Source organism: Hyla sarda, chromosome 5 (assembly GCF_029499605.1).
Source record: "Hyla sarda isolate aHylSar1 chromosome 5, aHylSar1.hap1, whole genome shotgun sequence".
Taxonomy (NCBI): Eukaryota; Metazoa; Chordata; class Amphibia; order Anura; family Hylidae; genus Hyla; species Hyla sarda.
Genome location: NC_079193.1, coordinates 374954267 through 374975707, shown reverse-complemented (window position 1 = coordinate 374975707; position 21441 = coordinate 374954267). Strand labels below are relative to the sequence as shown.

General features: G+C 47.3%; 1 protein-coding gene across 5 annotated transcripts in view; it reads left to right on the top strand.

Annotated features, from left to right (window-relative positions):
- GPR20 (G protein-coupled receptor 20) overlaps window positions 1-21441 on the top strand; it is a 134965-nt gene that overhangs the window by 36640 nt on the left and 76884 nt on the right. The window contains exon 3 of one of the 5 annotated variants that reach the window (XM_056518656.1): window positions 7942-8098. The exons of 2 other annotated variants lie outside the window; for them this stretch is intronic. The gene's annotated coding sequence lies outside the window, so the exon portion shown is untranslated. Of the gene's footprint in view, window positions 1-7941; window positions 8099-12047; window positions 12183-21441 lie in introns of those variants that run through there. 2 more of the 5 variants (XM_056518654.1, XM_056518659.1) reach the window with 2 other exon arrangements.

The window sequence follows — 21441 nt, the reverse complement described above, 5'->3', positions numbered from 1 at the left end:
GCTAATCCCTGCAGGAGAGCCCTGTGAAATGGAGGGACTCTAGCTGAGTGGACTTTAGACAGGGACAGGACAAGGTCCTGTACCAGGACACCACAGTAATAGTTGATTTAGGGTTTGTACTGTGTATCAGAACTATATGTTAGCTTCTGCGATGCTAGCAAAAAGGGCTCAGGCTGGCCGACCCCCTGCTGCCACTGTTCAGATGGTGCCCAGTCCCCTCCTGCTGCTGTTCAGATGGTGTGCGGTCCAGGGCTGCTGCTGTACAAATGGTGCCCTGTCACTGCTGCTGCTATTTCATTGGTGCCCTGTCCCCACTGCTGCTGTTCAGATGGTGCCCGATTCCCTGCTCCTGCTGATTGGGCATTTCCTGTATGTCGAGACAGGGCAGGTGAGAACAGCAGCAGCAGGGCATTCCTCCATCAGACCAGCAGCAGTGAGGACAGGGCACCATCAGTACAGCAGCAGTGGGGACAGGGCACCATCAGAACAGCAGCAGTGGGGACAGGGCACCATCAGAACAGCAGCAGTGGGGACAGGGCACCATCAGAACAGCAGCAGTGAGGACAGGGCACCATCAGACCAGCAGCAGTGGGGACAGGGCACCATCAGAACAGCAGCAGTGAGGATAGGGCACCATCAGAACAGCCGAAGTGAGGACAGGGCACCATCAGAACAGCCGCAGTGAGGACAGGGCACCATCAAAACTGCAGCAATAGGGACAGGGCACCATCAAAACTGCAGCAGTAGGGACAGGGCACAATCAGTACAGCAGCAGTGAGGACAGGGCACCATCAGAACATCAGCAGTAGGGACAGGGCACCACCAGAACAGCAGCAGTGAGGACAGGGCACCATCAGTACAGCAGCAGTGAGGACAGGGCACCATCAGAACAGCAGCAGTGAGGACAGGGCACCATCAGTACAGCAGCAGTGAGGACAGGGCACCATCAGAACAGCAGCAGTGAGGACAGGGCACCATCAGTACAGCAGCAGTGAGGACAGGGCACCATCAGAACAGCAGCAGTGAGGACAGGGCACCATCAGTACAGCAGCAGTGAGGACAGGGCACCATCAGAACAGCAGCAGTGAGGACAGGGCAACATTAGAACAGCAGCAGTGAGGACAGGGCACCATCAGTACAGCAGCAGTGAGGACAGGGCACCATCAGTACAGCAACAGTGGGGACAGGGCACCATCAGAACAGCAACAGTGAGAACAGGGCACCATCAGAACAGCAGCAGTGGGAACAGGGCACATTCAGAACAGCCGCAGTGAGGACAGGGCACCATCACAACAGCAGCAGTGGGGAAAGGGCACCATCAGAACAGCAGCAGAGAGGACAGGGCACCATCAGAACAGCCGCAGTGAGGACAGGGCACCATCAGAACAGCCGCAGTGAGGACAGGGCACCATCAGAACAGCCGCAGTGAGGACAGGGCCCCATCAGAACAGCAGCAGTGAGGACAGGGCACCATCAGTACAGCAGCAGTGAGGACAAGGCACCATAAGAACAGCAGCAGTGAGGACAGGGCACCATCAGAACAGCAGAAGTGAGGACAGGGCACGAAGAGAACAGCAGCAGTAGGGACAGGACACCATCAGAACAGCAGCAGTGGGGACAGAGCACCATCAGAACAGCAGCAGTGGGGACAGGGCACCATCAGTACAGCAGCAGTGAGGACAGGGCACCATCAGAACAGCAGCAGTGAGGACAGGGAACCATGAGAACAGCAGCAGTGAGGAAAGGGCACCATCAGAACAGCAGCAGTAGGGACAGGGAACCATTAGAACAGCAGCAGTGAGGACAGGACACCATCAGAACAGCAGCAGTGAGGACAGGGCAACATCAGAACAGCAGCAGTGAGGACAGGGCACCATCAGAACAGCAACAGTGGGGACAGGGCACTATCAGAACAGCAGCAGTAGGGACAGGGAACCATGAGAACAGCAGCAGTGAGGACAGGGCACCATCAGATCAGCAGCAGTGGGGACAGGACACCATCAGTACAGCAGCAGTGAGGACAGGGCAATATCAGAACAGCAGCAGTGGGGACAGGGCACCATCAGTACAGCAGCAGTGGGGACAGGGCCCCATCAGAACAGCAGCAGTGAGAACAGGGCACCATCAGAACAGCAGCAGTGAGGACAGGGCACCATCAGAACAGCAGCAGTGGGAACAGGGCACATTCAGAACAGCAGCAGTGGGGACAGGGCACCATCAGAACAGCAGCAGAGAGGACAGGGCACCATCAGAACAGCAGCAGTGAGGACAGGGCACCATCAGAACAGCAGCAGTGAGGACAGGGAACCATCAGAACAGCAGCAGTGAGGACAGGGCACCATCAGACCAGCAGCAGTGAGGACAGGGCACCATCAGAACAGCAGCAGTGAGGACAGGGCACCATCAGAACAGCAGCAGTGAGGACAGGGCCCCATCAGAACAGCAGCAGTGAGGACAGGGCACCACCAGAACAGCAGCAGTGAGGACAGGGCACCATAAGTACAGCAGCAGTGAGGGACCGAGCACCATCAGAACAGCAGAAGTGAGGACAGGGCACCATCAGAACAGCCGCAGTGGGGACAGGGCACCATCAGCACAGCAGCAGTGTGGACAGGGCACCATCAGAACAGCAGCAGTGAGGACAAGGCACCATCAGAACAGCAGCAGTGAGGACAGGGCACCATCAGAACAGCAGCAGCGAGGACAGGGAACCATCAGAACAGCAGCAGCGAGGACAGGGCCCCATCAGAACAGCAGCAGCGAGGACAGGGCACCATCAGAACAGCAGCAGTGAGGACAGGGCACCATCAGAACAGCAGCAGCGAGGACAGGGCACCATCAGAACAGCAGCAGTGAGGACAGGGCCCCATCAGAACAGCAGCAGCGAGGACAGGGAACCATTAGAACAGCAGCAGTGAGGACAGGGAACCATTAGAACAGCAGCAGTGAGGACAGGGAACCATTAGAACAGCAGCAGTGAGGACAGGGAACCATTAGAACAGCAGCAGTGAGGAAAGGGAACCATCAGAACAGCAGCAGTGAGGACAGGGAACCATTAGAACAGCAGCAGTGAGGACAGGGCACCATCAGAACAGCAGCAGTGAGGACAGGGAACCATTAGAACAGCAGCAGTGAGGACAGAGCACCATCAGAACAGCAGCAGTGAGGACAGGGCACCATCAGAACAGCAGCAGTGAGGACAGGGCCCCATCAGAACAGCAGCAGTGAGGACAGGGCACCATCAGAACAGCAGCAGTGAGGACAGGGCACCATCAGAACAGCAGCAGTGAGGACAGGGCACCATCAGAAAAGCAGCAGTGGGGACAGGGCACCATCAGAGCAGCAGCAGTGAGGACAGGGAACCATCAGAAAAGCGGCAGTGGGGACAGGGCACCATCAGAACAGCAGCAGTGAGGACAGGGCACCATCAGAACAGCAGCAGTGAGGACAGGGCAACATCAGAACAGCAGCAGTGAGGACAGGGCACCATCAGAACAGCAGCAGTGAGGACAGGGCAACATCAGAACAGCAGCAGTGAGGACAGGGCACCATCAGAACAGCAGCAGTGAGGACAGGGCACAAAGAGAACAGCAGCAGTGAGGACAGGGCACCATCAGAACAGCAGCAGTGAGGACAGGGCACCATCAGAACAGCAGCAGTGAGGACAGGGCACCATCAGTACAGCAGCAGTGAGGACAGGGCACTATCAGAACAGCAGCAGTGAGGACAGGGAACCATTAGAACAGCAGCAGTGAGGACAGGGCACCATCAGAACAGCAGCAGTGGGGACAGGGCACCATCAGAACAGCAGCAGTGAGGACAGGGCACCATCAGAACAGCAGCAGTGGGGACAGGGAACCATGAGAACAGCAGCAGTGAGGACAGGGCACCATCAGAACAGCAGCAGTGGGGACAGGGCACCATCAGAACAGCAGCAGTGAGGACAGGGCACCATCAGAACAGCAGCAGTGGGGACAGGGCACCATCAGAACAGCAGCAGTGAGGACATGGCACCATCAGAACAGCAGAAGTGAGGACAGGGCACCATCAGTACAGCAGCAGTGAGGACGGGGCACCATCAGAACAGCAGAAGTGAGGACAGGGCACCATCAGAACAGCAGCAGTGAGGACAGGGCACCATCAGAACAGCAGCAGTGAGGACAGAGCACCATCAGAACAGCAGCAGTGAGGACAGGGCACCATCAGAACAGCAGCAGTGAGGACAGAGCACCATCAGAACAGCAGCAGTGAGGACAGGGCACCATCAGAACAGCAGCAGTGAGGACAGGGCACCATCAGAACAGCAGCAGTGAGGACAGGGCAACATCAGAACAGCAGCAGTGAGGACAGGGAACCATTAGAACAGCAGCAGTGAGGACAGGGCACCATCAGAACAGCAGCAGTGGGGACAGGGCACTATCAGAACAGCAGCAGTAGGGACAGGGAACCATGAGAACAGCAGCAGTGAGGACAGGGCCCCATCAGAACAGCAGCAGTGAGGACAGGGCACCATCAGAACAGCAGCAGTGGGGACAGGGCACCATCAGAACAGCAGCAGTAGGGAGAGGGAACCATGAGAACAGCAGCAGTGGGGACAGGACACCATCAGAACAGCAGCAGTGAGGACAGGGCACCATCAGAACAGCAGCAGTGAGGACAGGGCAACATCAGAACAGCAGCAGTGAGGACAGGGCAACATCAGAACAGCAGCAGTGGGGACAGGGCACCATCAGTACAGCAGCAGAGAGGACAGGACACCATCAGAACAGCAGCAGTGAGGACAGGGCACCATCAGAACAGCAGCAGTGAGGACAGGGAACCATTAGAACAGCAGCAGTGAGGACAGGGCACCATCAGAACAGCAGCAGTGGGGACAGGGCACCATCAGTACAGCAGCAGTGGGGACAGGGCCCCATCAGAACAGCAACAGTGGGGACAGGGCACCATCAGAACAGCAACAGTGGGGACAGGGCACCATCAGAACAGCAACAGTGGGAACAGGGCACCATCAGAACAGCAGCAGTGGGGACAGGGCACTATCAGAACAGCAGCAGTGAGGACAGGGCACCATCAGAACAGCAGCAGTGAGGACAGGGCACCATCAGAACAGCAGCAGTGAGGACAGGGCACCATCAGTACAGCAGCAGTGAGGACAGGGCACCATCAGAACAGCAGCAGTGAGGACAGGGCACCATCAGAACAGCAGCAGTGAGGACAGGGCACCATCAGTACAGCAGCAGTGAGGACAGGGCACCATCAGAACAGCAGCAGTGAGGACAGGGCAACATCAGAACAGCAGCAGTGAGGACAGGGCAACATCAGAACAGCAGCAGTGGGGACAGGGCACCATCAGAACAGCAGCAGTGGGGACGGGGCATCATCAGAACAGCAGCAGTGGGGACAGGGCAACATCAGAACAGCAGCAGTGAGGACGGGGCAACATCAGAACAGCAGCAGTGAGGACAGGGCACCATCAGAACAGCAGCAGTGAGGACAGGGCAACATCAGAACAGCAGCAGTGAGGACAGGGCAACATCAGAACAGCAGCAGTGAGGACAGGGCAACATCAGAACAGCAGCAGCGAGGACAGGGCACCATCAGAACAGCAGCAGTGAGGACAGGGCACAAAGAGAACAGCAGCAGTGAGGACAGGGCACAAAGAGAACAGCAGCAGTGAGGACAGGGCACAAAGAGAACAGCAGCAGTGAGGACAGGGCCCCATTAGAACAGCAGCAGTGAGGACAGGGCACCATCAGGACAGCAGCAGTGGGGACAGGGCACCATCAGTACAGCTGCAGTGGGGACAGGGCAACATCAGAACAGCAGCAGTGAGGACAGGGCACCATCAGAACAGCAGAAGTGAGGACAGGGCACAAAGAGAACAGCAGCAGTAGGGACAGGACACCATCAGAACAGCAGCAGTGGGGACAGAGCACCATCAGAACAGCAGCAGTGGGGACAGGGCACCATCAGTACAGCAGCAGTGAGGACAGGGCACAAAGAGAACAGCAGCAGTGAGGACAGGGCACAAAGAGAACAGCAGCAGTGAGGACAGGGCCCCATTAGAACAGCAGCAGTGAGGACAGGGCACCATCAGTACAGCAGCAGTGGGGACAGGGCACCATCAGTACAGCTGCAGTGGGGACAGGGCAACATCAGAACAGCAGCAGTGAGGACAGGGCACCATCAGAACAGCAGAAGTGAGGACAGGGCACAAAGAGAACAGCAGCAGTAGGGACAGGACACCATCAGAACAGCAGCAGTGGGGACAGAGCACCATCAGAACAGCAGCAGTGGGGACAGGGCACCATCAGTACAGCAGCAGTGAGGACAGGGCACCATCAGAACAGCAGCAGTGGGGACAGGGCACCATCAGAACAGCAGCAGTGAGGACAGGGCAACATCAGAACAGCAGCAGTGAGGACAGGGAACCATGAGAACAGCAGCAGTGAGGACAGGGCACCATCAGAACAGCAGCAGTGGGGACAGGGCACTATCAGTACAGCAGCAGTGAGGACAGGGCAATATCAGAACAGCAGCAGTGGGGACAGGGCCCCATCAGAACAGCAACAGTGGGGACAGGGCACCATCAGAACAGCAACAGTGGGGACAGGGCACCATCAGAACAGCAGCAGTGAGGACAGGGCACCATCAGAACAGGAGCAGTGGGGACAGGGCACCATCAGAACAGCAGCAGTGGGGACAGGGCACCATCAGAACAGCAGCAGTGAGGACATGGCACCATCAGAACAGCAGCAGTGAGGACAGGGCACCATCAGTACAGCAGCAGTGAGGACAGGGCACCATCAGAACAGCAGCAGTGAGGACAGGGCACCATCAGTACAGCAGCAGTGAGGACAGGGCACCATCAGAACAGCAGCAGTGAGGACAGGGCACCATCAGAACAGCAGCAGTGGGGACAGGGCAACATCAGAACAGCAGCAGTGGGGACAGGGCACCATCAGAACAGCAGAAGTGAGGACAGGGCACAAAGAGAACAGCAGCAGTAGGGACAGGACACCATCAGAACAGCAGCAGTGGGGACAGAGCACCATCAGAACAGCAGCAGTGGGGACAGGGCACCATCAGTACAGCAGCAGTGGGGACAGGACACCATCAGAACAGCAGCAGTGAGGACAGGGCAACATCAGAACAGCAGCAGTGAGGACAGGGCACCATTAGAACAGTAGCAGTGAGGACAGGGCACCATCAGTACAGCAGCAGTGAGGACAGGGCAATATCAGAACAGCAGCAGTGGGGACAGGGCCCCATCAGAACAGCAACAGTGGGGACAGGGCACCATCAGAACAGCAACAGTGGGGACAGGGCACATCAGAACAGCAACAGTAGGGACAGGGCACCATCAGACCAGCAGCAGTGAGGACAGGGCACCATCAGAACAGCAGCAGTGAGGACAGGGCACCATCAGTACAGCAGCAGTGAGGACAGGGCACCATCAGTACAGCAGCAGTGAGGACAGGGCACCATCAGTACAGCAGCAGTGAGGACAGGGCACCATCAGAACAGCAGCAGTGGGGACTGGACACCATAAGTACAGCAGCAGTGAGGACAGGGCACCATCAGTACAGCAGCAGTGGGGACAGGGCACCATCAGAACAGCCGCAGTGAGGACAGGGCACCATCAGAACAGCCGCAGTGAGGACAGGGCACCATCAGAACAGCCGCAGTGGGGGGGGGGGGGGGGGGGGGTTATGATGTTGTGTTAATAATACTGTGACGTTTTTTCACTTGTATACTACGGATCTCCCTATATAACGTCCTTCTGACCAGTATATATACGCCATGTAATGATGGTATACGGCGGACTGTCACTAGGGGTCAGGTGCAGGAGGGTCCCGGCTGATCCTCAGTCCCTCTCAGCCAGTGTCAGGACTCCGTCCAGCAGTTCCCAGACATCAGGATTTTTTCTTGTCTTTTAAGGACGTCCTTTACCCAAACTTAGCAGAGGATGCGGAGGGACGGCTGACGTCAATGTCAAAGTAAACGGAGGGCTGGACCCTGTATCCCGGAGCGTCTCTGCAGACTATCCCCTCACTTTATCTGTGAACATCTGCGGCTGGGACCGTCTACACGTGTTGTAAGTAATGATGTGGGATCAGCATGACAGGGAGCCTATTCTGTATCCTACTGTATTACTCATACACAGGCAATGTATCTAAGCTTATCATGTGTGATACTGTCTGCTGAGACGCCGTATCTAAGCTAATCATGTTTAACTCTCTCTGCTGAGATGCTGTATCTAAGCTTATCATGTGTGATCCTGTCTGCTAAGCCACCGTATCTAAGCTAATCATGTTTAACTCTCTCTGCTGAGATGCTGTATCTAAGCTTATCATGTTTGATACTGTCTGCTAAGCCGCCGTATCTAAGCTAATCATGTTTAATTCTCTCTGCTGAGATGCTGTATCTAAGCTTATCATGTTTGATACTGCTGCAGAGCCAATGTATCTAAGCCTATCATGTGTGATACTGTCTGCTGAGGTACTGTATTTAAGCCTATCATGTTTGATAAGCCTATCATGTCTGCTAAGCCGCTGTGTCTAAGCTATTCCTGAGGGATACTATCTGCTGAACCTGTGTATCTAAGCTTATCATGTGTAATACTGCCTGCAGAGCTAATGTATATAATACTATTATGTGTCATACTGTCTGCTGGGCCGCTGTATCTAAGCCTATCATATTTTATACTGTCACCTGAGATGCTGTATCTAAGCTAATCAAGTGTGATACTGTCTGCTGAGATGCTCTATCTAAGCTTATCATGTGTGATACTGCCTGCAGAGCTGATGTACATAGTTCTATTATGTGTGATACTGTCTGAAGAGCCACTGTATCTAAGCCTATCACTTGTGATACTGTCTGCTAAGCCGCTGTATCTAAGCTTATCATTTGTGATACTGCCTACAGAGCTGATGTATATAGTTCTATCATGTGTGATACTGTCTGCTGAGCCTCTGTATCTAAGCTTATCATGTGTAATACTGCCTGCAGAGCTAATGTATATAATCCTATTATGTGTCATACTGTCTGCTGGGCCGCTGTATCTAAGCCTATCATATTTAATACTGTCTCCTGAGATGCTGTATCTAAGCTAATCATGTGTGATACGGTCTGCTGAGATTCTCTAAGTTTATCATGTGTGATACTGCCTGCAGAGCTCATGTACATAGTTCTATTATGTGTGATACTGTCTGCAGAGCCACTGTATCTAAGCCCATCTCTTGTGATACAGTCTGCTAAGCCACTGTATCTAAGCTTATCATGTGTGATACTGCCTGCAGAGCTGATGTACATAATTATATTATGTGTGATGCTTTCTGCAGAGCCACTGTATCTAAGCCCATCACTTGCCATACTGTCTGCTAAGTCGCTGTATCTAAGCTTATCATGTGTGATACTGCTTGCAGAGCTGATGTACATAGTTCTATTATGTGTGATACTGTCTGCAGAGCCACTGTATCTAAGCCCATCTCTTGTGATACAGCCTGCTAAGCCACTGTATCTAAGCTTATCATGTGTGATACTGCCTGCAGAGCTGATGTACATAATTCTATTATGTGTGATACTGTCTGCAGAGCCACTGTATCTAAGCCCATCACTTGCAATACTGTCTGCTAAGCTGCTGTATCTAAGCTTATCATGTGTGATACTGCCTGCAGAGCTGATGCATATAGTTCTATCATTTGTGATACTGTCTCCTTAGCCGCTGTATCTAAGCTAATCATGTGGGATTCTATCTACTAAGTTGCTGTATCTTAGCTTATCATGTGTGACACCATCTGCTGACCGTCTGTATCTAAGCCCATCACTGGTGATCATATCTGCTAAGCCACTGTATCTAAGCTTATCATGTGGGATTCTATCTACTATGTCGCTGTATTTTAGCTTATCATGTGTGACACTATCTGCTGACCCGCTGTATCTAAGCCCATCACTGGTGATTCTATCTGCTAAGCCACTGTATCTAAGCTTATCATGTGGGATATTGCCTGCAGAGCTGATGTACATAATTCTATTATGTGTGATACTGTCTGCAGAGCCACTGTATCTAAGCCCATCACTTGCAATACTGTCTGCTAAGCCGCTGTATCTAAGCTTATCATGTGTGATACTGCCTGCAGAGCTGATGCATATAGTTCTATCATTTGTGATACTGTCTCCTCAGCCGCTGTATCTAAGCTAATCATGTGGGATTCTATCTACTAAGTTGCTGTATCTTAGCTTATCATGTGTGACACCATCTGCTGACCCGCTGTATCTAAGCCCATCACTGGTGATTCTATCTGCTAAGCCACTGTATCTAAGCTTATCATGTGGGATTCTATCTACTACGTCGCTGTATTTTAGCTTATCATGTGTGACACTATCTGCTGACCCGCTGTATCTAAGCCCATCACTGGTGATTCTATCTTCTAAGCCACTGTATCTAAGCTTATCATGTGGGATTCTATCTACTACGTCGCTGTATTTTAGCTTATCATGTGTGACACTATCTGCTGACCCGCTGTATCTAAGCCCATCACTGGTGATTCTATCTTCTAAGCCACTGTATCTAAGCTTATCATGTGGGATATTGCCTGCAGAGCTGATGTACATAATTCTATTATGCGTGTTACTGTTTACTGAAGCGCCGTATCTAATCCCATCAGGTGTGAAACTGTCTGCTGAGCTGCTGTATCTAAGCTTATCATGTGTGGTAATGGCTTGTGACCCTGTGTATCTAACCACATCACACAGAATTCTGTCTTGTGAACTGGTGTGATTAACCCTGTCCTGTGTCATACTATGCTGAGCCTCTGTATCTAAGCCTGCCATGTTTAATACTGTCTGCTGTGAATCTGTATCTAAGCATGCATGATACTATCTGCTGAGCCACTGTATCTAGGCCTACTATGTGTGATACTGTATGCTGAACAGCTGTATCTACAACTGACCTGTATTTAAGCTAATGTATCTACAACTATCATGTGTGATACAGATTGCAAGTTTGTGTATCTAAGCCTTTCATGTTTAATACGATTTGCTGAGCCACTGTATCTAGGCCTACTATTTGTGATACTGTCTGTTAAATTGCCGTATCTAGGACTATCGTATGGATTACTGTCTGCTGAAAAGATGTATCTAAGACTCACCTGTATTTAAGCTAATGTATCTACACCTATCATGTGTGATACAGATTGCAAGCTTGTGTATCTAAGCCTTATGTGTGATGCTGTCGGCTGAACAGCTGTATCGAAGTCCCATCTGTATCTAAGCAAACATATCAACACCTATCATGTGCATCTAAGCTTTATGTGCGATACTGTCAGCTGAGCAGCTGTATCTAAGCCTATCAGGTCTGATACTGATTGTCAATGTGTGTATCTAAGTTTATCAGGTGTCATACTGTTAAATGAGCCAATGTATCTAAGTCTGTCACATGTGATACTGTTTATTGCAGTGGTCTTCAACCTGTGAACCTCCAGATGTTGCAAAACAACAACTCCCAGCATGCCCGGACAGCCAACGGCTGTCCGGGCATGCTGGGAGTTGTAGTTTTGCAACATCTGGAGGACCGCAGGTTGGACACCACTGGTTTATTGTATCAAACCATATTATTTGTCATACCGTGCTCCTGAGCTATTATATCTAAGTGTATCCTGTGTGATACAATCTCTAGATTTGGTGTATCCAACTCTATTCTTAGTAATACTGCCTTATATGCTGGTGTATCTAACCCAGTGTTTCCCAACCAGGGGGCTCCCAGCTGTTGCAAATCTACAAGTCCGGGCATGCTGGGAGTTGTAGTTTTGCAACAGCTGGAGGCACCCTGGTTGGGAAACACTGATTTAACCCTTTCCTGAATGATACTATTTGCTATGTGAAGGTATCTAAACATATCGGGGAGGGGGAGATTCATCACCTGTACAAAAGAAAAGTTAACCAGTTGCCCATAGCAACCAATCAAATCACTGCTTTCATTTTCAACAGGGCCTCTGTAAAATGAAAGCAGCGATCTGATTGGTTGCTATGGGCAACTGGTTAACTGCACAAGTTTGGATGCACCTTCCCCTATCAAGTGTAATACTGTGTGTTGAACCGGTGTATCTAAGCCTATCAGGAGTAGCCGAGCTGAGTGGGTCTTGCGGAAGGATAGTTCAGAAATATCTCTAAGATGAATGGTAAAATATTTCGGAGCTCGCATACAGAAGTGTAGAGGGTGACATCGTATGGTGACGTTTATATAAATATTATGACATTATTCCGGGATGGAATCTTCTTCAGGACGCGGTTTAGATTTATATGCGCTGTATCATCTCTCGTTCCGTCTGCGTTTAGTCACACAATGATTAGTGTCCTGCAGTGCGTACTCAGCGAGAGTCATGTGATACGGCTTAGGCGGCATGCGCACCACGTTTTTGCTATACAGTTCCCGTATACGCTTTCAAGGTAAAAAAAACAAAAACGTACGGAACCGTATAGAAAACCGTATGCATTGACTTAACATTGTAAACCGGATGTCAAACGCATCATCCGGTTTAGTTTGTTTTGCGACTTATACGGTTTTGTCTGGTTTTTTACCCGTACCCAAAACCGTAGCCCACCACGTTTTTTTGGTCCGGGTGAAAAACCGTATTAAAACGTATAAGTTTTTGGTTTTTTTTAACATGGGAGTCAATGGGAACCGTATGTGGCGTATGGTTCCATCCGGTTTTCACCATACGGTTTTTGACTTTGCACATTTATTTTTCTTGGAATTTCAATCAAACAAGTGAACCTTTAGTCATAATGGAGTGAAAAGTTAAAAACATGCGTGTTTTTTTCTTAAAAAAACGGATGCAACCGGACATCATTTTTCAAACCGTATACGGGTTGAAATTTGTACACACGTTTTGATACAGTTTAGGGTGGGTTCACACCACGTTTTTTGCAATCCAGTTCCCGTGTCACGTTTTTTTGAAGGAAACGTATCGTTAAAAACCGTACTAAACCGTATGGAACCGTATGCAATCGTATATGCTGGATTCCGGTAATAAACCGTATTGTAATAAAAAAAACGGATATATGGTTGCATACGGTTTTACACTTAAAAAAAACGTATACGTTTTTTTTTGCTCTCCAAAATTAAATAAAGTTCTGCTTGTTTTATTGATATTACATAAAACTGGGAGTGGTTTTCTTTTGGATTTCGTAAACCGTATTGTGAAAACCGGATGTAACCGTAAGTGTATCCGGTTGAATACTGTTCTCATAGACCACCATTATATAAAAAACGGATACGGTTTAACCCTTTAACTACGCAGGACGTTTATTTACGTCCTGCGCCGGCTCCCGCGATATGAAGCGGCATCACATCGCGTCAGTCCCGGCGCTCATCAACGGCCGGGACCCACGGCTAATACCACACTTCGCCGATCGCGGCGATGTGCGGTATTAACCCTTTAGAAGCGGCGGTCAAAGCTGACCGCCGCTTCTAAAGCGAAAGTATCCCAGCTAGTCAGTCGGGCTGTTCGGGACCGCCGCGGTGAAATAGCGGCATCCCGAACAGCTAGCAGGACACCGGGAGGGCCCTTACCTGCCTCCTCGGTGTCCGATCGACGAATGACTGCTCCGTGCATGAGATCCAGGCAGGAGCAGTCAAGCGCCGATAACACTGATCACAGGCGTGTTAATACACGCCAGTGATCAGCATGAGAGATCAGTGTGTGCAGTGTTATAGGTCCCTATGGGATAACAATGATCAGTATAAGAGATCAGTGTGAGCAGTGTTATAGGTCCCTATGGGATAACAATGATCAGTATAAGAGATCAGTGTGAGCAGTGTTATAGGTCCCTATGGGATAACAATGATCAGTATAAGAGATCAGTGTGTGCAGTGTTATAGGTCCCTATGGGATAACAATGATCAGTATAAGAGATCAGTGTGTGCAGTGTTATAGGTCCCTATGGGATAACAATGATCAGTATAAGAGATCAGTGTGAGCAGTGTTATAGGTCCCTATGGGATTACAATGATCAGTATAAGAGATCAGTGTGAGCAGTGTTATAGGTCCCTATGGGACCTATAACACTGCAAAAAAAAAGTGTTAATAAAGGTCATTTAACCCCTTCCCTAATAAAAGTTTGAATCACCCCCCTTTTCCCATAAAAAAAATAAAACAGTGTAAATAAAAATAAAAATAAACATATGTGATATCGCCACATGGGTAAATGTCCAAACTATAAAAATATATCATTAATTAAACCGCTCGGTCAATGGCGTATGCGCAAAAAAATTCCAAAGTCCAAAAAAGCGTATTTTGGTCACTTTTTATACCATTAAAAAATGAATAAAAAGTGATCAAAAAGTCCGCTCAAAACAAAAATCGTACCGATAAAAACTTCAGATTACGGCGCAAAAAATGAGCCTTCATACCCTGTACAAAATGCAAAAAAAATGCAAAAAATGAGCCCTGTACGTGGAAAAATAAAAAAGTTATAGGGGTCAGAAGATGACATTTTTAAACATATAAATTTTCCTGCATGTAGTTATGATTTTTTCCAGAAGTGCGACAATATCCAACCTATATAAGTAGGGGATCATTTTAACCGTATGGACCTACAGAATAAAGATAAGGTGTCATTTTTACCGAAATATGTACTACGTAGAAACGGAAGCCCCCAAAAGTTACAAAATGGCGTTTTTTCTTCGATTTTGTCGCACAATGATTTTTTTTTCCGTTTCGTCGTGAATTTTTGGGTAAAATGACTAATGTCCCTGCAAAGTAGAATTGGTGACGCAAAAAATAAGCCATAATATGGATTTTTAGGTGGAAAATTGAAAGGGTTATGATTTTTAAAAGGTAAGGAGGAAAAAACGAAAGTGTAAAAACGGAAAAACCCTGAGTCCTTAAGGGGTTAAATACGGTTTTTCAAACGGACTTCAATCCGTAGTAGACTACGGTTTGAAGTACAGGAAATAAACGCTTTTAACCGTAACGGTTAACATACGGTTTGCAATACAAAGTCAATGAGTACGGTTTGCAATACGGTTCCATATAGTTTTGACGCTCAAACCGTATACGGGAACTGTATTGCAAAAAAGTAGGTGTGAACCCATCCTTAGGCTGGGTTCACACTACGTTTTTCAACTACGGTTCCCACATACTTTTTCTATCAAAAACCGTATGGGAAAAAACGGATGAAACAGTATGGGAAAAAGTAAACCGTATGCGTTTTTAAACAGTATACTGTTTTTAAAAGTGCATACTGTTCCGTCCATTTTTATAGAAAAAAAACCCATACGTTTTTGAAAATGTTGTCCATTTTTAATGGGAGGGGTCTTGGGTGGGGACTTTAGGATTCACATGCGCATGTGCAATGTAAAAACGTATACGTTTTTCCCGTATTGAACCGTATACATGTGCGTTTCCCATTGACGTCCATGTTAAAAAAAAAGCCTTACACATTTATTTAGAGATACATTTATATGCACATATATTTACACACAGTGATGCACACACATAGTTAGGAATTCACACATATATACACGCTGTGAACACTGTGACACATACACTTACGTTCTCTGCGTGATCTCTCTGGCCCAGCAGGACTACAGAGGTGTGAATGCTCCCCTACTACTCCAGGGCTTATGCCTGCCATCTGCTGGTGAATATCTCCCGTGTAATGTTCACTATTCACCAGCAGATTGCAGACATCATTACATACAGATGATGTCACCCATCTGGGAGGAACCAGATGTAGGAGCACAAGGGGAATCTTTTAAAGGGGTACTCGGGGGGGGGGGGGGGGGCAATATTATTAAAAATCTACTGGTAATTACTTCTATTTAAAAATCTCAATCCTTTCTGTACTTATCAGCTGCTGTATGCTCCAGAGGAAGTTACATAGTTAGTACGGTCGAAAAAAGACATATGTCCATCAAGTTCAACCAGGGAATTAAGGGGTAGGGGTAAGTTGTGCAGTTCGTTCCAGTCTGACCACAGTGCTCTCTGCTGACACCTCTGTTGTCCATGTCAGGAATAGTGTTGAGCGCGAATATTCGAAATGCAAATGATTACCGCGAATATCGGCACTTCCAGACTGGACACTGATTCCTCCCTTCTTTTAGGTGAAAGTTATAATTGCGCATTGTCTTTTACATTGGAGTACCCCTTTAACCCCATATCAGGGCTCACTGGTCATCTCTGTATCATCAGAGCAGTGTTTTCCAAACAGAGTGCCTCCAGCTATTGACAAAACTACAACTCCCAGCATGCCTGGACAGCCGAAGGCTGTCCAGGCATGCTGGGAATTGTAGTTTTTGCAACAGCTGGAGGCACACTGTTTGGAAAACACTGCTTCAAGGTATAGAATTACATCAGAAGGTGACCCAACTATTAGAAAGATGGAGGCAGATAAGACAGGATCCACCTCTCACGATAGGTGACCATGTCTGGGGGGTGGACTGCAATTAACACACTTGCCTCTTCATAAACGTAAAATGATGCACCTGCATCGTAAGTCGTGTTTATTTATGTTACTGTGCACTGTAGATTGCTGTATTGCATTGTGGGTAGTTATTGTACCCATCAGAGTCTGGCGAGTAGAATCTGGCAGAACCGTTGTCTCAGCTTTGTTGCCATTTAATTTTTCTGGTGTCCCAGCTACAGAATTGTGGCACCAATAGTGTTATGTATCATCATCTGTAGGTGGGGTTGTCGCTTTTAGGGTGTGTGTGCGCAGTAGAGATACCTGAGGGTGTGCCTCTGGGTCTTACAAATCACCGGGGACATGGTAGGTTGCGGCCATTTCCAATTTGAAAGTACGTGAAGCCTACTAGTGTCCAAAAAAAGACAACGAGTGCAAAAGCTTAAAGGGATACTCCGGTGGAAACATTTATTTATTTATTTTTTTAATTAACTAGTGCCAGAAAGTAAAACAGATTTGTAAATTACTTCTATTAAAAAATCTTAATCCTTTCAGTACTTATTAGCAGCTGTATGCTACAGAGTAAATTCTTTTGTGGTGCTGGGGAGAGTAATGGTGTCTAGGGTGTTGTGGTAATGGTGTAGGGTAGAGATGAGGGAACTTACAGTAAATTCGATTCGTCACGAACTTCTCGGCTCGGCAGTTGATGACTTATCCTGCATAAATTAGTTCAGCTTTCCGGTGCTCCGGTGGGCTGGAAAAGGTGGATACAGTCCTGGGAAAGAGTCTCCTAGGAATTTATCCACCTTTTCCAGCCCACGGGAGCACCTGAAAGCTGAACTAATTTATGCAGGATAAGTCATCAACTGCCGAGCCGAGAAGTTTGTGACGAATCAAATTTACTGTAAGTTCGCTCATCTCTAGTGTAGGGTCTGGTGGCATTAACCCTTGAATGTCATGATGCCAGGGTGAAGTTTCCTCAATAGTAATGTTCCTATGGTAGGGAGAAATAACTGAATGTCCACAGCAGATTTTATGAAGTAAACTGAAGAAACTTTACTTGCAGCTTTTATGCAACGGTATTGAACAGTCTCTTAAAGGGGTTATCCAGGAAAAAACTTTTTTTTTATATATATATATATATATATATATATCAACTGGCTCCAGAAAGTTAAACAAATTTGTAATTTACTTCTATTAAAAAATCTTAATCCTTTCAGAACTTATGAGCTTCTGAAGTTAAGGTTGTTCTTTTCTGTCTAAGTGCTCTCTGATGACACGTGTCTCGGGAACCGCCCAGTTTAGAAGCAAATCCCCATAGCAAACCTCTTCTAAACTGGGCTGTTCCCGAGACATGTGTCATCAGAGAGCACTTAGACAGAAAAGAACAACCTTAACTTCAGAAGCTCATAAGTACTGAAAGGATTAAGATTTTTTAATAGAAGTAATTTACAAATCTGTTTAACTTTCTGGAGCCAGTTGATATATAAAATAAAAGGTTTTTTTTCCTGGATAACCCCTTTAAGAGTGAACCGGGATACAGGTTCCTCACAGGTTTGCTGAGACTTGGAAGCAATGAGCTTTTGATGCTAGCCACTGTGCTACTATTTTAGAGTATTTGAGCTGATAGTAGTCACACAGGATTCAGTAGTTTGAGCTTTGAGTAACTCACTTTTTGTGGCTGCAGGTTCTTAGGCTTTGGGGCTAGCTTGAATTGATGCTGATGAGATGATGAGATGTCCTTGCTTGACAATCCGGAACTAAGAGAGTAAATTGATTGACTACAGCCCTTTATATAATAAGGGGCTGGACTAAGCTCATTGGTCAGCAAACCTGTAAGTCCTGAACCCAGTGAACTCTGGGTACATCACAAGACCTCCAAAGGTCCTTAAAGGGGTACTCCGGTGGAAAACTTTTTCTTTTTAATCAATTGGTACCAGAAAGTTAAACAGATTTGTAAATTACTTCAATTAAAAAATCTTAATCCTTCCAGTACTTCTTAGCTGCTGAATACTACACAGGAAATTATTTTCTTTTTGGAACACAGAGCTCTCTGCTGACATCATGACCACAGTGCTCTCTGCTGACACCTCTGTCCATTTTAAGTTTTACTTTCTGGCACCAGTTGATTAAAAAAAAAAAATAAAGTTTTCCATCGGAGTACCCCTTTAAGCATTTTATACATCATAACTGTGTATCACGTGACCACTAAGGTCCTATACATATATTTCCTATACATTAAAGATATATATATATATATACATATACATTAAATAACACATTTATATGAGGCGACTAGGGGTAAACCCTACGGGAGAGCCCTATAGACATGAAGGGACTCTAGCTGCGGGGACCTTAGACAAGGGACAGGACCAGGTCCTGTACTGGGATACCACACTTTTCTTTTTGAATTTCTTTTCTGTCTTGTCCACAGTGCTCTCTGCTGACACCTCTGTCCGTGTCAGGAACTGTCCAGAGCAGTATAGGTTTGCTATGGGGATTTTCTCCTGCTATGGACAGTTCCTGATACGGGCATCAGGTGTCAGCAGAGACAAGACAAGAAAAAGAAATAAAAAAACATACAGCTGCTAATAAGTACTGGAAGGGTTAAGATTTATTAGCATTAGTTCCGGATTATCAAGCAAGCACATCTCATCAGAAAAAAATGTTTCCCACCGGAGTACCCCTTTAATGGTGTCAGTATAACAAGGTGGCACTCTGACTGGAACATTATCAGAAGTTTCTGAAAAGAAGTCAAACACAGTTAAAGAAGTACTCCGCCCCTAGACATCTTATCCCCTATCCAAAGGATAGGGGATAAGATGTCAGATCGTGGGGGTCCCACTGCTGGGGATCCCCGGGATCTCGGCTGCAGCACCCACCTCAACGGCTTCCGGCAACGCTAGAGGCTTCGGATCCCGACCACACGAGCGGAAGAGCGTGACATCACTACTCCGCCCCGTGTGACATCCCGCCCGGGCCCCTCAATGCAAGTCTACGGGAGGGGGCATGACGGTCGTCCCCTAGACTTGCATTGAGGGTCCGGGCGTGACGTCACACGGGGGGGCGGAGTCGTGACATCACGCTCTTCCACTCGCGTGGTCGGGATCCGGAGCCTCCAGCGTTGCCGGAACCCCTGACAGCCAATTCCCACCCCTCAAATGGTTTAACCCTATATTACAATAGAACTAATTGTTACCAGTGCCATATCTGCAGTCAGTACAACAGAAGAGGAGTCCCACCTGATTCGGGCCCACTCTCCAACAACTCCCACAAAATAAATCCTTCCACCTGGTCTCATGTAGCCCCTTGACATGCCCCACCATACTACTGGAGTGACACACTGTAACAAATCTCCTCCTCATGCTGCTGGTTGAGCGAGTGGTTTGGATGTTGTTGTCTAACTTCCTTGCGGCAGGCAGAACAGCGCCCTCTGGGAGCTCTAGGCGGTTGCCTATTTTGCCTATAGGCAGTGCCTGCCCTGCCGAAAATTGACCCCTACAATGGCTGCTAAAACCTTTTTAGGGAAGGGTCCCATAAAGCATATTTGATGCTGCGTATTTGATGCTGCTGTATTCTATTCTACTCATTGAATTAAATAGGTAGGAAAATACACAGCTACATCAAAGACGCAACATCAAATACGCTACGTGTGACCCTACGTCGTTGTCACACAGACATGTCTAAAGTTTTGATCTGTCGGGGTCTTGACACCTAGACCCCACCATATGCTACATATAGCGCTTACTCCTTAGACTCAATCTGACCTGTTACAGGTTAAATGTAGTGATGAGTCAGGGAGTGAAGTACACATAGCCGCATGCTTCTCCCAGCTTTATCTAGTGATTGGTGGGGGTCTTACTATTGAGACCCAGACCGCTCATAACATTTGACACGACAAGTAAAGCTTTATATCCATTCCGTACCGGCAACAACTCACACCAAGTTCCACAAGCCATCCTGCACTACAAAGGTCATCTCTACTGTCACAGTGAAGAGACTCCTCCAGATGACCTTTAAGGTACAAATACTGCCACCCTCACAGCAACAAAGACAAGACGTACCGCAGCTTCAGGAAACATATGTGACATGGACCATGCTGGTATAACCTGGGTATATACTGTATATAATATATATGTACAGCTGGTATAAGTTATATATCTCCTGTATATAGGGATATGGACCATGCTGGTATAACCTGGGTATATACTGTATATAATATATATGTACAGCTGGTATAAGTTATATATCTCCTGTATATGGTGATATGGACCATGCTGGTATATCCTGGGTATATACTGTATATAATATATATGTACAGCTGGTATAAGTTATATATCTCCTGTATATAGTGATATGGGCCATTCTGGTATAACCTGGTATATACTGTATATAATATATATGTACAGCTGGTATAAGTTATATATCTCCTGTATATAGTGTTATGGACCATGCTGGTATAACCTGGGTATAAACTGTATATAATTATATATGTACAGCTGGTATAAGTTATATATCTCCTGTATATAGTGATATGGACCATGCTGGTATAACCTGGTATATACTGTATATAATATATATGTACAGCTGGTATAAGTTATATATCTCCTGTATATAGTGATATGGACCATGCTGGTATAACCTGTATATACTGTATATAATATATATGTACAGCTGGTATAAGTTATATATCTCCTGTATATAGTGATATGGACCATGCTGGTATAACCTGGGTATATATAGCATATAATTATATATGTACAGCTGGCATAAGTTATAAATCTCCTGTATATAGTGACATGGATCATGCTGGTATAACCTGGTATATATTGTATATAATATATATGTACAGCTGGTATAAGTTACATATCTCCTGTATATAATGATATGAACCATGCTGATATAACCTGGGTATATACTGTATATAATATATATGTACAGCTGGTATAAGTTATATATCTCCTGTTTATGGTGATATGGACCATGCTGATATAACCTGGTATATACTGTATATAATATATATATATGTAC